The sequence below is a fragment of the Pinus tabuliformis genome, chromosome 8, assembly GCF_031772625.1.
Source record: "Pinus tabuliformis cultivar Carrire ecotype Pingquan chromosome 8, CPIR1, whole genome shotgun sequence".
NCBI classification, from domain to species: domain Eukaryota; kingdom Viridiplantae; phylum Streptophyta; class Pinopsida; order Pinales; family Pinaceae; genus Pinus; species Pinus tabuliformis.
The window spans coordinates 1,432,181,455-1,432,197,532 of record NC_142294.1 but is presented as its reverse complement, the minus strand read 5'-3'; positions in this window follow the sequence as shown (position 1 = coordinate 1,432,197,532).

Below are 16,078 nucleotides of genomic sequence, written 5' to 3'. Positions count from 1 at the left end.
TCCTTTAGATCAAACAACCTTAACTTCTTGTTTCAACATTGTATCCAATAAAGATACACTTCACACTCTTATCATCCAATTTCTTCCTCTTTTCCTTAGGAACATGTGCATATGCAGTACAACCAAAAACTTTCATATGTGCAACACTTGGTTTGTATCCTAACCATGCTTCTTCTGGAGTCAAATTCAACAATGCCTTTGTAGGACATTGGTTAAAAGTGTATATTTATATGTGCATTGCTTCATCCCAAAACTCATTTCCAAGTGACTTAGTCTTTAACATGATTCTAGCCATTTCAACTATGATTCTAATCTTCCTCTCTGCAACACCATTTTGTTGAGGAGAATATGAATTAGTAAACTCTCGCCTTAATCCATTCTTCCTACAATAATTCAAAAGCTCATTTGACTTGTATTCTTCCCCATTATCTGTTCTTAGGTTGAGAATTTGTAGACCACTTTGCTTTTCAACTAAATCCTTAAACTAAAGAAAATGAGAAAACACTTCAGACTTCTCTTTTATAAAATACACCCATGTCTTCCTAGAATAATCATCAATGAAAGTGAGAAAATAGCATGCCTTTCCAAAAGACACAATCTCCATTGGACTACATAAATCTGAATGTACCAATGTTGGACATTCTCTAGCCTTCCATGTTCTATCTGAGAAACTTTCCCTGTGCTGTTTCCCAAAAATACACCCTTCACATACATCAACATCCAACTTGATATAAAGAAGACCATTCACCATGTTCTGCTTTCTTAACAACACCAAACTCTGAAAATTTAGATGTCCCGTCCTATAATGCCAAAGCTTACTATTTGTATCTTCTATTGTATTCAAACTTTGTGAATTACTTGAATCAAAGGAGAGATTGAAAATTCTATCTTCAGTCATTTCACCTCTTTCTACAACTGCATTTTTATTCAACTTATCCATGATTAAGCATTCTTTATTGTCAAACACTAACTTGTAGTTTTTCTCCATCACTTGTCCTACAGAAAGTAGGTTCTTCTTCAATGATGGTGTCAAAAAAGTGTCCTTAATTAACTTCTTCTTTCCATGTAATGCTGGTATTGCAACTGTGCCTTTCCCTTTCACCTCAAAAACACTATCGTCACCAAATATGACTTTACCATAATAATTATCATTAATTTTGGTAAAAAACTTTTTTTGAGATGTCATATGAGTTGAACATCCTAAATCAATATACGATGCTTCACTTTCTTCACTATGTGCCATCAAACTTGAGATGAATAACTTCTCATTCCTACTTTCTTCAACAATTGTATTAGCACCTTTTTGCTCCGTATCTCGCATTTTTGCATGACAATCTCTTTCAAGATGGCCAAATTTTTGGCAATAATAACACTGTGGTCCTCTACCTCTTCCTCCCTTTTTTCCCCAATCTCTTCCTTGTCATCCTCTGCCAGATCCATCTCTACCTCTTCCTCTAAACTGGTTGGGATTCCTACCTCTACCTCTTGAAGGTGATGCATTTCCTTGTGAAATTTTTTGATTTCTGTTTTGATTTTGATTATGATATTGACCCCTACTCCTTCCTCTTTCTCTATGCTTTGCGGAAAAGGCATGTTCTACTTGCTCAGATGGTTGATTATGTTCAGCAGTTAACAAGAATCCACTTAATTCATCAATTTTCATGGTATTTAAATCTTTGGAGACCATAATACTGGTAGTGACCATCTGAAACATAGGCAAAACACTTCTTAAAATCTTCTCAATTAGCCTTCTTTCTAAAACATATTCACCTAATGACCTCATTTGATTAACAAGATCTTGCATTTTTGTGATGTAATCGTGAATGGATTCATTACTTTGCGTATGTGAATTTTCAAAATTCCTCCTTAATGTTTGCATTTTAGCTACAACAACACCTTCAAATGTATTCTTTAAGATATCGCATGCTTCTTTGGATGATATTGCATCACTCATTCTTGGAAATATAGATTCTTCAAGAGAACTGCCTATAAGTGAAATTGCTTCATTATCTTTCTTAATAAGTTCCTTAAGAGATTTATTTTCATCATCACTTAATGATTTGAATTCATCAGGAGAAGGCATATTGTATCCATCAGTTACAAGTTCCCATAAATCTTTAGTGATGAATATAGGTTGCATACGTTTTCTCCAATAAAAATAGTTTGTGCCAACAAGTTTAGGCAATACAATACTGCTTGTCGCCATGATGAGGGTAAGAGAGAGTGATAGAGATAAAAATAAAAATAACACAATGTGTCCCACTTCAACCCGGGACAAGAACCAAATGTCCCAAAACTTGCGACTTAATCACCACCAAAAAATATCTTTTTTTATTAATTGGAAGAGTACAAAGAGAGCTAAAAAGCTCAATTTTTCAAAAAAATACATCTTTTATCTCCTTTCATTATTGCAAACCATCTTATATCCCCTTCATGAGAAGAAAAACTAATTGCCCCTTTTGAAAACATTATAAAACATATTGTCTTCTTATATCTCCCTTATTGAAAATTTTAATCCCTTTCACACATTTATAAATCCCTTTATACAAACTAAAGGAGTATGCCATGCACAATTCAAGAAACATTAACATGTACTCCAAAAAAAAGTTTTAATATTTAAAAGAAAAATCATGAAAAGTCACTCCACTCAAAAAAAAAATTAATGTTAACCTTTAAAAATTTAAAGTTCATTCCACTCTTATTTCAAATTTCACGTCCAAGTTAAAACTTGCATGTCTAGAATCGAATGATCCCAATTTGAATGACTATTTTTCGAACAAGAATTTGACCAGATGAAATCGCAGTAGCTCTTGCAAGCTCTAATAGAATTGGAGTCTCTTCATGCTTAGATTCTCATCCACACAGAAGACTTCTCCAAGAGGGTTTGTTCCCATTCCATGTTGGTGACTCCTCTTTTGTTGTTCTACAAAAAAAGAAACTTCGGTCCAACATTGCTTCAAACTATCACAGGCTACCAGATCAGTGCATGCAGGTTCAAAACAACCTCAGAGGCAAAAAACATATAAAATGAAAAACACACCAGAAAAAAAATTACACCAACAAATGTATCTTCATCGCATAGGTATGTAGGAAAGAATTTTCACATTAGTCTACATGCTCCAACACTGCTTAATGTCCAATAGTTATTTATTCAGTTTCTTCACGCATGCACCAAACGCACACGAAAAACACACAAGTTTTGTTTTTCAAGAGAGTTCTCATAGATCTCACAAGCTCTCTAATTTTTAGGGGCCCTGGCTCTGATACCAAATGAAAGATGGAACAACACAATAAAAAACTAAATTACAGAGCATAAAACATTCATCAATAATGCACAACTCTCACACACCAACTCAATCATATTTCATTAACATATGCATATATTTATACATAAGGAGAGGTATTGGGATTTTGTCAACTCCACAAATTTCTCAATCAATAACTCCACAAATCACTCCATAATTCTCTCAACAAACATCCACAAATCTCTCACCTATAATTCCACTAATTTCTCCATAAATATCTCACTAAAAACAACAACTCTAACTATTGAATATTTGACAAATGATCCATTATTCCATCATTGAGAAGGTTTATGTCAAATCCGGGGAAGGAGAATTGGATAGTATTGAAATGGTTTTTTGGGTATTTGCATGGAACTAGTGATTATTGTTTGTGCTACCAAGAAAGACTAAGATTGTCCAGAGTTTTGGACATTTGTGGCTTTTTTGATGCAAACTGGGTTGGAGATCTAGATCGAAGAATATATGAAAGTTTGTATGTGTTTAACCTTTTTGCAGGAGCAGATAGTTGGATGAGAAAGAGACGGTCTATAGTGGCACTTTCAACTATAGATGTTGAATACATGGCAGCCACTCATGCAAGCAAGGAAGCAATTTTGTTGTAGAGATTGTGTTCATGTATGGGGTTGGTACAATGAGCTATACAGATAGATTATGACAGTCAAAGTGCAATTTTCTTAGCAAATAACACTTCTTATCATTCAAAGATAAAGCACATTGATGTTCAGTATCACTTTATGAGGGATATGGTTGAAGACAAAAATGTGTTGTTGGTAAAGGTGGACACTTTGAAGAATATTGCAGATGCATTGACAAAGTCTATGAGCACTAATAAGTTTTCTTGGCGTAGAGAAACACTGGGCATTGTAGCGTTGGATCAATGACTATTCACTCCTGCGACCCCCTTTGTGGAAAAGAAAAACAAGTGGGAGAATTTTGGGTATGTGTTATATTCTTTCCGTGACTAGCCTTGGAATAAATTTTCTGGGTTTTGTAGTAGCTCCCTGAAAAAAAATTATGGGTAGTTTTGTGCATGGTTTTCGGGCATGATGGTTTTCTGCCCATGGTATTTTGGAGATCCAGTCAAAGTAACTATGGTTATGTTCTAATCCATGGTTAATGGATTGGGATTTATGAATGCTTGGCATGTGTGTATATATATGTATATATACACACACACACACACACACACACACACACACACACACATATATATATATATATATATATATATATAGATACATACATACATACATACATACATACATACATACATACATACATACATACATACATACATACATATATATATATATATATATATATATATATATATATATATATATATATATATATGTAACATATATATATTGTAACATCGAAAGGAATATAATGAAAACTCGATCTGGTAGCCTCATTTTTGGGATCCAAGGGAAAGGCTTTGTATATATCTATTTCATGTTCTTTCCATTATATATTTTTTCTCTTTTAAGAATTCATTTGTAGGTAATTTCTATATAGGGTTAAAACCTACACTCTGGATGAGGGAACGAGGATGTCAAGCAACATTGGTACTTGTGTGAGGCTATATGGAGAGCTTGAGTCTCAGACCTCTCTCTAGGAGAGAACCCTTATGTGGTTCATCAAGAGGTCTGCATTACAGTAGAATTTGACATTAGATGATGTTCGAGAGGAACTCCTTCAAGAATTTGAACTTCCACAAACTAATTAGCAGGGGTTTTATAAGTTGTGGGATATTAAGTAGTGAGAAGAGGAAACAATGTGGGAGATGAAGTAATGTTTTAAGGACACCATTGGCAATCTAAGCTACCCCATCAATCCCAATCACCATCTAGATTAGTTCATCAAATCGTTGTTATTTATCACTTAGACGTCGCTCACTCAGCAAAAGGTTGACAGTCTACAAGATGTGCTTGAACAGAAACCAAGATTGAGGCTATTGCAAGGTATCCTCACTAACACCGAGGAGGATTTGTTTCCAATGATCCTACTCTCATTGGGTTGTAGCACCACATCACTTACATGACTGAGAAGTTGAAAGACATGTGCCAAACACAACCTGTTTGTCCTCAAATGTGGTGTACCAATTTCCATATCGAAGGGCATCATGCCGTAGAGTGCTCAAGATTGAGGGGTTCAAGAACTCCCCCCATGTTGACTTGAATATATATATCCTTTTCTATTTCCTAAGTTGTGAAAATTGGCACACAAGGCTTATAGCCAAGTCGCACACAGTTTCACACTATTCCCAACTAGCAGGGTGCATCTCCAAATGAATATAATGAAATTTGTTGAACATATTGGCATCTTCCCTGCCTTTGCCTGATCTTAAAAAAATATTCTAATGTCCCAAAAAATGCCTTCTTTGAATTTTGTGGATCACCAACTCACCACACTGATTAGTGTAGGGCCCTAGACACTCTTGCTCACTGGATGGATCATTCTGCCTTTAATATTAACGGAACTCCTTGAGGGCGAGGAGGTGGAGGAACGGGGGGGGAACTAAGGAAAGAGGTACAATATGATACTATAATTGTGACCAGGAGGGGCATGTTGCCCGGGACTGCTCTCTACCAAGAAGACCTTAGTGTTTCAAGTGTAGGGTCAACACGCATGAAACAAAATATTTCCCTGAATTAATCGCCATGTGGGAGGAGTGCAACCGGAAAAGAGAAGAAAATTTGATTAATTCAAAACCACAAGACCCTGAACTAGCTCTGATGTCAAACATTAACATAGTTACTCGAGGAGGAAAGAAATATGGAGCTGACTCTAGGGCCATTGAGTAACTATTGGAAATTAAGACTACTTCCCAAAAGCACTCTTATGACTGTAGCTAGCAGAAGCAATATTAAAAATATGCTACAGAGATATTCAAACATATGATACTAGCCGGTAGCCAACAGGGGGGGAAACTAGAGCTATCAAAGCCCAAAAGTTAAAGGATCCCACAAACCACTTCCCAACCCATGGTGAAATGGTTCAAACTATTCTTGTAGATCATGAATGATGAGCATATGTCGAGGTAGTTATAGAAGAGGTTTAGGGTTGTTGTAAAATATGGGGAGCTATTGTAGGGGCTCATATCTACAAATCATCTTGAGAGGCACTCTAGAGGGGTTCAACGGAACAAGAAAAGGATGAGGAGGGAATTTGGTGTCAATTCCTAGATCATGGGGTTCCAGATCAAGGATACTATGTTAGATTTGGGCTTGGACATAAACATTTTATCGATGAAAACCTAGGAAGCCCTAGTGTTGGATTAGTGGGTCTTGACCCAGGTCTAGAGTTATTTTTGCCAAAAGAATCCCTACATTACTGGCCCTTTTGGCATCAATGCGTGGAGCACGGAATGAAGTCTCACTCGAAGAAGTATGGGGGATGCTAGAACCAAGTTTCTACACCCAAAGGTTAGTGTAATGTCATTTTATGCCTTGAACCTGCCTTCGCACAGATTGATAAGCCCTTAGGGCTTCGATATAACTACCCTTAATCAGCTCTGATACCTCCACGAATGTTCGTGATTGTCTTTTGCATACCCTAAACAGGTGAACCAACCACTTACGCACCTTTGTGATTTCTACCAATCCCGTGTTTTATCCAGATCAGCCTAAGCTTTGAGAACTTTAACATGCAATAAGATATGCTTCGTGTAAACAGTTAATATTAAGTGTGTCCATATAACAATATCAATTATGTAAAGTCAAGCATAAATACAGTATTACTTCATAACCCATCATTCATTACAACATAAAAGAACATTCATTCATAACAGAAGTAAATGGACAAAACACAGGAATTTCTGGAATAATCTCTTTATTAATACTTCAGTTCTGCTTACAGACTGAAGAATTCCCTGCGCACTCAATTGCAGGGGTCCGCACACTTAGTTGAGGACTCTACTCTAGTCCATTACACACATAGGTGCAGAGCCTCTCTTCTACTCTAAGACTTCTTCTCTCTTTTCTCTACTAACCTATTACATTCATCTTCATCATTGATTCTTACTTAGACTCTCAAAGATTCTCCTATTTATACAATCCCATGGTTCGGGGACCATGGGTGGATCTACAAAAGCTGACACAACTTACATTATATAAGGGTAAAACCCTTTATGACATTTTACTATCTACATGCTCCGTTTCCATAACTTTCAGAGACTTTACATTCTATACAACAAAACTTGGGCTTTTTGCCCAAAAACTGACCCTAGGGGAACCTGTCCCAACAGGTCCCCAAAACAAGGATTGTGACTCGTCCTCAACTCACTCTGTTGGTGTAGAGATCTTACTACGTAGACCTCCCAACTCTACCTGTGCCATGGCTACCTCAGTCATGCTCTCCGTGGCTACCTATTTGATCTACTCCACCAGCTACTCTTTTGTTGGTCCTACACTGTCTGCCTTGATTTTCTGTTGTGTGCTCTGTAGGCTTGCCAACTTCTCCTAAATGTTGGCAGAGATGATGTAGGCCTCATCCAGCTAAGGCCCCAATCTAGCCTTGAGGACCGCCTCTTTCCTCTGCGTTGCTTCCACTTGTTCAAGCAGTTGTCTCGCCTCTTACAGCTTGGCCAATCGTTGTGCACTTTCACTTCAACATACTGCTGCTGCAATTGACGAGCTTATCTATTTAACCTCTGCAGGTTAGGATCTTCATGCAGAGTTGTGACTAACTCCATGGATTTCTTGAAGAACGCAGTGCAATCCACCACCGTGACATCCACTACCGTGACTCCATCCTTTATAGTGTTTTCGCGTTGTTCTCTAACCTTCAGCGAAGTTGAAGGCTGTGACTCCAACTCTAACTCTGTTATTTTCAAATTCAGTTCAAACTGAACCTTGGCCACTTCTGTCTTGGCATCGCTGACACCTACAAATAGCTTCATGATCTTCACTTCCAATGGTGCTTCCTCCAGGATATGTAGTTCAGGGATTGTTCTGCATGCCTCAGTCACCAGGGCTACAAGCTGGTCGTTCTAAGCTTGAACTTTCTTTTTTGCCTCTAGTGCTATTGATTTCTCCATGAACATCTATTCATTGCTGAATTTGTACTTGTTGATCAGGTTCAGTGTGCGATGCTCACAGGTCTTAACCTCTACTATCACACCTGCCTGCAATGTGTGAAGAAACTCGTTGGGGAGCACAGCCAGGTTAAGGCCAATATTATTCAAACAGCTGATAATAGCCTTGTTAGTGATTATCTCCACACTCAAAGCTCCATCAAGCAGCATGAATTCCATGAATAGTGGAACATCTTACTATCATTCTATGCCTCTCTACAACTTGCGAGGAATTCACTACATAGGTAGTGTGCTTAGTTGAATTGTATGCCCCCCGCACACTGTGATGCCAACAAAACCACTAGTGTCGACACCTCATCTGTGTGGCACTTTCTCATAACCTTTCCAACCAAAATCTGCATGGCAACCTTTACCATAGGGTTAGTATGGAAGTACTCGAGTACCTACATAGCTTCTTCATAGGTTTAAACTTGTCGTTCATCTTCTCAGCAAGGTCGTGCTCACTCGTCTTTTCGCCAAATGCCTTGGCTAGATTTAACCTAGAGTGTGGCAATAGAATGATCTGATGGATCAACATATCGACGATGGAGATTGACACGTTCATCCACAAGCACCCATCACGCACCAGGCACAACAACTTCTTAATGATGATCAAGTTTATATTTTAGCAATGATAGTGGGGCACCCACAACAAGTTCAACAACCCTGACTTGTTTACTTCACAAATCCATTCCACAGGCTCCAACGCGATGACACCTGATTCTTTGTAGAAGACCCTCTGCACGAAGGTGTCAGTAGCAAGGTGGGGAATTGCTTGTGGTCCGCCAAGTCCCAATATTCAAGTTTTAAGTGTGGGATCTGCGCCAAGCACGAACCTTCAAATGTGTTGTTATCGATAATAGGGGTATGTTGAGGAGGAACTGTCCTGCATTTGGGTCCTTCGGGATCTTCACTTTGCCCTTACACAGAGGGATATACTCCATCAACCTAGATGTAGGATCCACCCTGTTGGGTGTGGAACCTAATTATCTTCTTTATTCAGAGGTATCACCACATTAGATCCTAGTTCGAAATATGGCAGTAACTTCATTGATCCGGATCTTGGAGGGAGGCCCCCAAGATCTAAAAGATTGAAATGGATCTTTGGGGGGAGGCCCCCAAGATCTGAAAAATTGAAATTGCTAGAGGAAAAAGAGTAGAATGTCCAATAAACAAAACCATAAAGTTTTTTTTTTTATTAAAACAAGTAATAACTGAAAGGACTAGATTGTGGTGGACAATCTCTCCTTTTACAAAATGCGACTTATTACTTATAGTATTTTTCAGTTACAATACCATCGGTTAATTCCATGGGTGAATGAATACCATGGGTGGATGTCACAATACCATGGGTCAATTCCAATGATAAATGAATACCATGGGTGGATGTCACAATACCACAGGTCAATTCTATGGGTGAATGAATACCGTGGGTGGATGTGGGAAAATACCATGGGTGGATGCCACTTACAATACCATGGGTGGATGAATAACATGGGTGGATGAATACCATGGGTTGATGCCATTTTCCGTTCCGATCATTCCCCTCTCCTTAAGAAGCAATGGTCCCCATTGCGTGAAGTTCCCTCCTGCAAAGCCTTTGTTGAATATGAAGATCCACTAAAGAGAAGGGTTTAATGTGGTTAACCCATAACCATGATGAACGAGATCCGAGGATAGAGATACCCTGTAATGCTTGTGACCAATTGTGATACTAACAGTGTGTGGCCTAGCAAATGGACTTCAATGAAGTGTGGGATTGTGGATGACCCATAACCATGATGAACGAAGATCCAAGGATAGAGATACCCTGTAATGCTTGTGACCAACTGTGATATTGACAGTGCGTGGCCTAGCAAATGGACTTCGATGAAGAGTGGGTTTATGGATGACCCATAAACATGACCAACAAATATCCAAGGATAGAGATACCTTATAATGATCGTGACTAACTATGATACTAATAGTGTGCAACTTAGCAAATGGACTTTGATGATAAGGATTTTGTGCAGTTGACCCATAACCATGATGTTGGTTGTTGATGAAGTAGCAGGTTCCTACATAAGTTGGGGTGGAAGAGCATGTCTCCAAAGAACCCAAGCTGAATGCTTCTATGCTAAAACTGATGAATGTGAAGCAGGTGCCTACTAAAGCTGAGTGGGAGGGCATGTCTCCGAAGGGAACCTGCTCCGAGTGCTGCTCCAAAATTAAAATGAACATAACTCGGTCAATATAACTTAGAATATTTATTATAACCTATTTTTGGAAAGAGAAGGACCGTTTGCATCTTCCCTTATGTTGGAAGTCCTTATCTGGACACTCTAGAATCTCATATTCATGCTACAATTTTTCTGCCGTCACAAAAGTTCTGAAAAAAATCGCTGATTTTAAATCAACGATATCTTCCACATCCAAACTCCGATTAGACCCATTTTTATTTTGAAACTTGGTGATTTTTTGAAAAGATCTCAGATATACACTCTCTTTTCTAAAATTATGCACAAAAAAATAAAAAAATGCTATGAGAGTCATCGTCCACCAGTTGTCATCAAAAAAAAAATTCTACAACATAGTTGATTTTAAATCAGCAATATCTCCCTCATCCAAACTCCGATTCGGCCAATTTTTTTTTGAATTTTGGTATTTTTTCGCAAGGAATCCAAATATGTTATTTTCTTTTGTAGATACTTTTCCAAATTTTTTAGATCTGATCTTCAAACTCGCCACCCAAAAAATAATTCTTGCAAAAAAATTAAAAATGAAAAATTCTTCCTGTTTGGCCCAAGAAAGTGTTATGTGGAGGTTGCAACGCATGCCTAAAGTTTGTTGAATATTGCTGCAAAAATTTGAAAATGAAATATGCATGAAACCCTCATTCCCAAGGAATCGTAACTTGCTCTGATACCACTGATCTGGATCTTGGAGGGAGGCCCCCAAGATATAAAAGATTGAAATGGATCTTCGAGGGGAGGCCCCCAACATCTGAAAAATTGAAATTGCCAGAAGAAAAAGAGTAGAATGCCTAATAAAAAGAACCACAAAGATTTTTTTAAAATTAAAATAGATAATAACTGCAAGGACTAGAATATGGTGGAAAATGTCTCCTTTTACAAAATGCAACTTGTTACTTATAGTATTTTTCAGTTACAATACCATGGGTCAATTCCATGGGTGAATGAATACCATGGGTGGATGTCACAATACCATGGGTGTATTCCATGGTTGAATGAATACCATGGGTGATTGTCACAATACCACAAGTCAATTCCATAGGTGAATGAATACCATGGCTGGATGTGGGAAAATACCATGGGTGTATGATTACCATGGGTGGATGTCACTTACAATACCATGGGTAAATTCCATGGGTGGATGAATACCATGGGTTGATGCAATTTTCCATTCGGATCATTCGCCTGTAATATTTGCGCTGCAAGGTGAGTCCAGGGGGGCAATGATATTTAAGAGCCCCCTCTTGTCAAGGGATTGGGGCAGCACCCCTGAAGCTAAAAATAGATGTAAAATTTCCTTGTAAAATGTTCTAATTTCATAGTCAATCTAGATCATTCATTAGGCAGAGATCTGACGGTAGAAGTTATGTTTAATTTAGGGTTTTTTGCCCTAGAAGGCAACCCCTCGCTATATATGATGGAATTGTATTGCGTCTATGTAGATCTATATTTTGAGTGATAAAGAGAGAGGATATTATGTGAGAGTGAAGAGGGAATTATAGCAGATCTGTTCTAGGTTGTATCTATTCAGTTTGATGGATAATATAAAAGGAAGGACTCGTTGTTTCTCCATGGATGTAGCCCAAATTGGGTGAACCACATATATTTGTGTCTCTCTTGTTCTATGTGTTTTCTGTGTTTATATTTCTGCAATATATTTTATGTGTTCCATTGCTATGTAATATATAATTTTCTAACACAACCCTCAATTTTGATGTCTTTCGTACCCTCCTTAGCCTCCAAGTCCAGCACTTTCCCCTTCTCCTTCGCGCTCGACTTTTATTTCCCCTGGGCCTGTGTAGCGGCATGCTTCCTCAGTGACTCGCACATAGACACCAACTTCTTTTATTTATCTTTCTTCTACTTGGGAACCTCTCTCACAGGCATAGGCTTCGGCCTAGTCATCCCCGGTGTCATAGGCACTGCTACTGGAACCTCTACACTCACAACTTCTGAAATTGCTTCCTCAGAAGCGATGTCTCCACCAGTACTCATGGCTTTTGCAGGGTTTGGTCCTAGCATCTTTTCCAAGATGAATGTTTGATTTACCTCTGATAACTTGGAAAATGCAGGGCTCGTAACTAAATCCTCCCAATACGAGCGATTCGCAGGCAATCGACAACTCAACTAAGAAATTCTCAGAATGAAAATTTTTTCTCGTTGGGTGGCCACGTGTAATTTATAGGTGAATGTGAATTCAAATTTGACCGCTCCCCCAAAAAACTATCCATAGATGCTACAGTGGCGGAAGATTTTCAAAGATGTCACCATTAAATTCAACCTTAAATGCCTTAAATGCCGACCCCACCACTCTTCTTAACCGTTTCCTGGCAGCCAAATCATGAACAATGATGTTAACAGTCACTTTTTGGCTGCGCTACACAATTTCTCCCCTAATAGCACAACTCCCTTCATGCTTCTTCTAGTACTGTGACACCCTTATGTTTCGCGCAGATTCCTTGTTGCGCAACTCTACAAACTTATCAGTGTAGTTTATAGTCCCGTGTCTCCTTGTAGCTACCTAGAGTGCTAAGACTGTGCTGCCATCATGTAGTCATTGGGCCAGATCCCTGGTGTATGGCTTTAATTGACTTCCATTTACCTTTCCCGGAAATGGATCTTCATTCAATTTCACGAGATGAACTACTCCACTATCGATAATCTCTTTGATAACATAGGGCCCCAGCCAATGCATCTAAAATTTTCTTAGAAAATTATCAAACTTACTATCATATAATAAAACTAAATGATTTACCTTGAAGGTGCATAGTTTGATGTGTTGATCATGCCATTCCTTTTCACGTGCCTTTTGAACCAACTGATGGAATCTAGCCAAAAATCTATCTTCCTCGAGCTCTGCTAGTTGCGCGAGCCTTTCTTCTAAGGCTTCGTGGCCTGCCATTCCTATAAAAGAGACTATGCATAGACTAGGCACAATGTATTCCATAGGCATCACAGCCTCTACACCATAAACTAGCCTAAAAGGTGTCTGACCAGTAAACTTCTTACAAGTAGTTATATAAGCCCAGAATACTGCTAGTACGTGCACGTCCCAATCATTCCTCTACGTATTGCAAACCTTTGACAGTGCACCCTCCAATAATTTTTTAAATTCCTCAACTGTCCAATTGGCTCGAGGGTGATATAGTGTACTCTTCTGATGATAAACATGGAATTCTTCTATCAGCACGCTGATCGTTTCGTTGAGGAAATGCGTATCGCAATCACTCATCAAAATCTTCGAACAACTGAACTTGGTCAAAACATATTCAAATAAGAACTTCATTGTTGTTGCCCCTGTATAGTCCTTCATAGGCTATGCCTCCACCCATCTGGTTAAATACTTGCTCGCAGTGATCATATATTGTGCTCCTGTCTTCTTTCCTGGAGGTGAAATTAGTCCTACAAAATAAATTTCTCATTTCTCAAATGGTCGCAATGATACCTACATATTCAAAGGCATCTCATTCCTCCACAATGGCCTACCATTCTATGACATGCATCGCATGCCATACAATATGCTTTGGAATCCTTATGCAGCATCCAACACCACAACCCAATGCGTATAATCTTTTGCATTGTTGCTTTTCTTGCATAATGGCCTCCCGCATCCCCTCCATGAGCTTCAGCTAGGATATTGTTTCATTCAAAATTAGACACATAGTGTTGCAGTATCTCAGTCGATCCCATCTTATACAAGTGGCCTACAATAACAAAAAAGTCTATCGCACGCACCACCAATTCCTTCTTTTTTTCACTCGTGTATCCTTCTGGAGTCATTCCCATAGTCAAGAAGTGGATAATGTATGCAAAGTGATTATATGCTAAACGCACCGCAAAGATCTATGTGTCAGGTAGCCCCTCCTTTGAATTGGTGGGCTCCTCTCCCGTTTCAATGTGCGACAGATGGTCTGGATTTACAATTACCTCGAAATTGTACTCCTGAAACAACATTGACCATCTGCATATTTTCCCCCCAACATAGGCTTGTTAACTAGGTATGTTAATGTAGAATGGTATGTGTACATCTTAAAGTGTCCACCTAGTAGGTAATGTCTGAACTTCTAAAGTGCATACACCATAGCCAACCCTTCACGCTATGTCATTGAATAATTCTTTTCATCCTTAGACAACTTCCTGCTTGCAAACGCTATAGGGTGATCCAATTCTCCTTCACCAACCTACGCCATCATTGCTCCCAGTGCAATACATGATGCATCCGCATGCACATGAAATTCCTTCTTCCAATCCGGGAATACTAGGATTGGCGTGGTGACCATTTCTCCTTCAATACATCCAGACTCTGTTGACATTCTTCATCCCAATAGAATGTAGCGTCCTTCTTTAATAGCTTTTCCATTGGTGCGGTAATATCTGGATTCTTTATCTACGACCCCTCAACTTCGCAGTGGCCTTTTACCTCTAGGATGTTAATGTTCCTTGGATCCTCCTCTTCTTCTTCAGTAGTCACATTATAGCACTCCAGTGCATGGCATAGCTAGGTGCTCCAATCTGGTTGAATCAAGTCCAAAGGATCCTACAGTATTCTGAAGATCACTGGCTTAACCTCCTACAATGCCTCATCAATACATTTGAACCCATATTTAAAGTTGAATTTCATCAAGAATCCCTGTGTCAAAACGCCCCATTCTTCAGTGCCATGGTAGAGCTCTATTTCCAAGTACAAATTCATTAGTATCACATTGAAAGTGTGATAGAATAAATGCACCCAATCAAGTTGTGGCTCTGTTCCATAAGCATCAGCCCATTTTGCTAAGTGATCACGTGGGTCATTCCTCCCATCATATTTCTCTGTTAGTTGCACTTTTGGGTGACCAAACCGCAACCTCGTCATTCTTTTGTATTCACGCCATCCATCAAAACTATCTTTATGCGTACCCCACCATCTTGCGAGTGTAGCGTGCAATGCAAAATCCAAGGCTTGGAAGAAATGCTTCTCTGGTACTTCCCTTTCAAATTCATCCAAAAATTTATCTACGTCAGTTAGACCATCATAATAAGGAAAACTTCTTACCTCTGATGATACACAACACAACGATTTAGTCATCATGTTATAGCGTAGTGTAGATACTTCATGAAACCTAATCTACCAATGCTCCAATTATTCATCTAAATTCGATGTACAGGCTCTTTCGCGGTCCCATGCAATGTGCCCATTAGCTGTCAGATTAACCCAATCTTGATCTCACCCTATTATTTTATAGATCTGGTCCATATCATTGTTGCATTCCTCATAATTGTGAACATGTTCAGTATAGCGCGGTCCTTCTGCAGGGTCACAAGGTACTACCACGTGAAGCGATTTTATTTCAAATGACATCGTCTGCTTCTTCAGATTAATTACCCCATTCATGTAGATAGCCCAATCAATCCCAAGGAGTGCAAGGTATAAATTTCTATCATCCATGATCTTTATCACTTCAAAATTGGCCAACGCGCTCGCG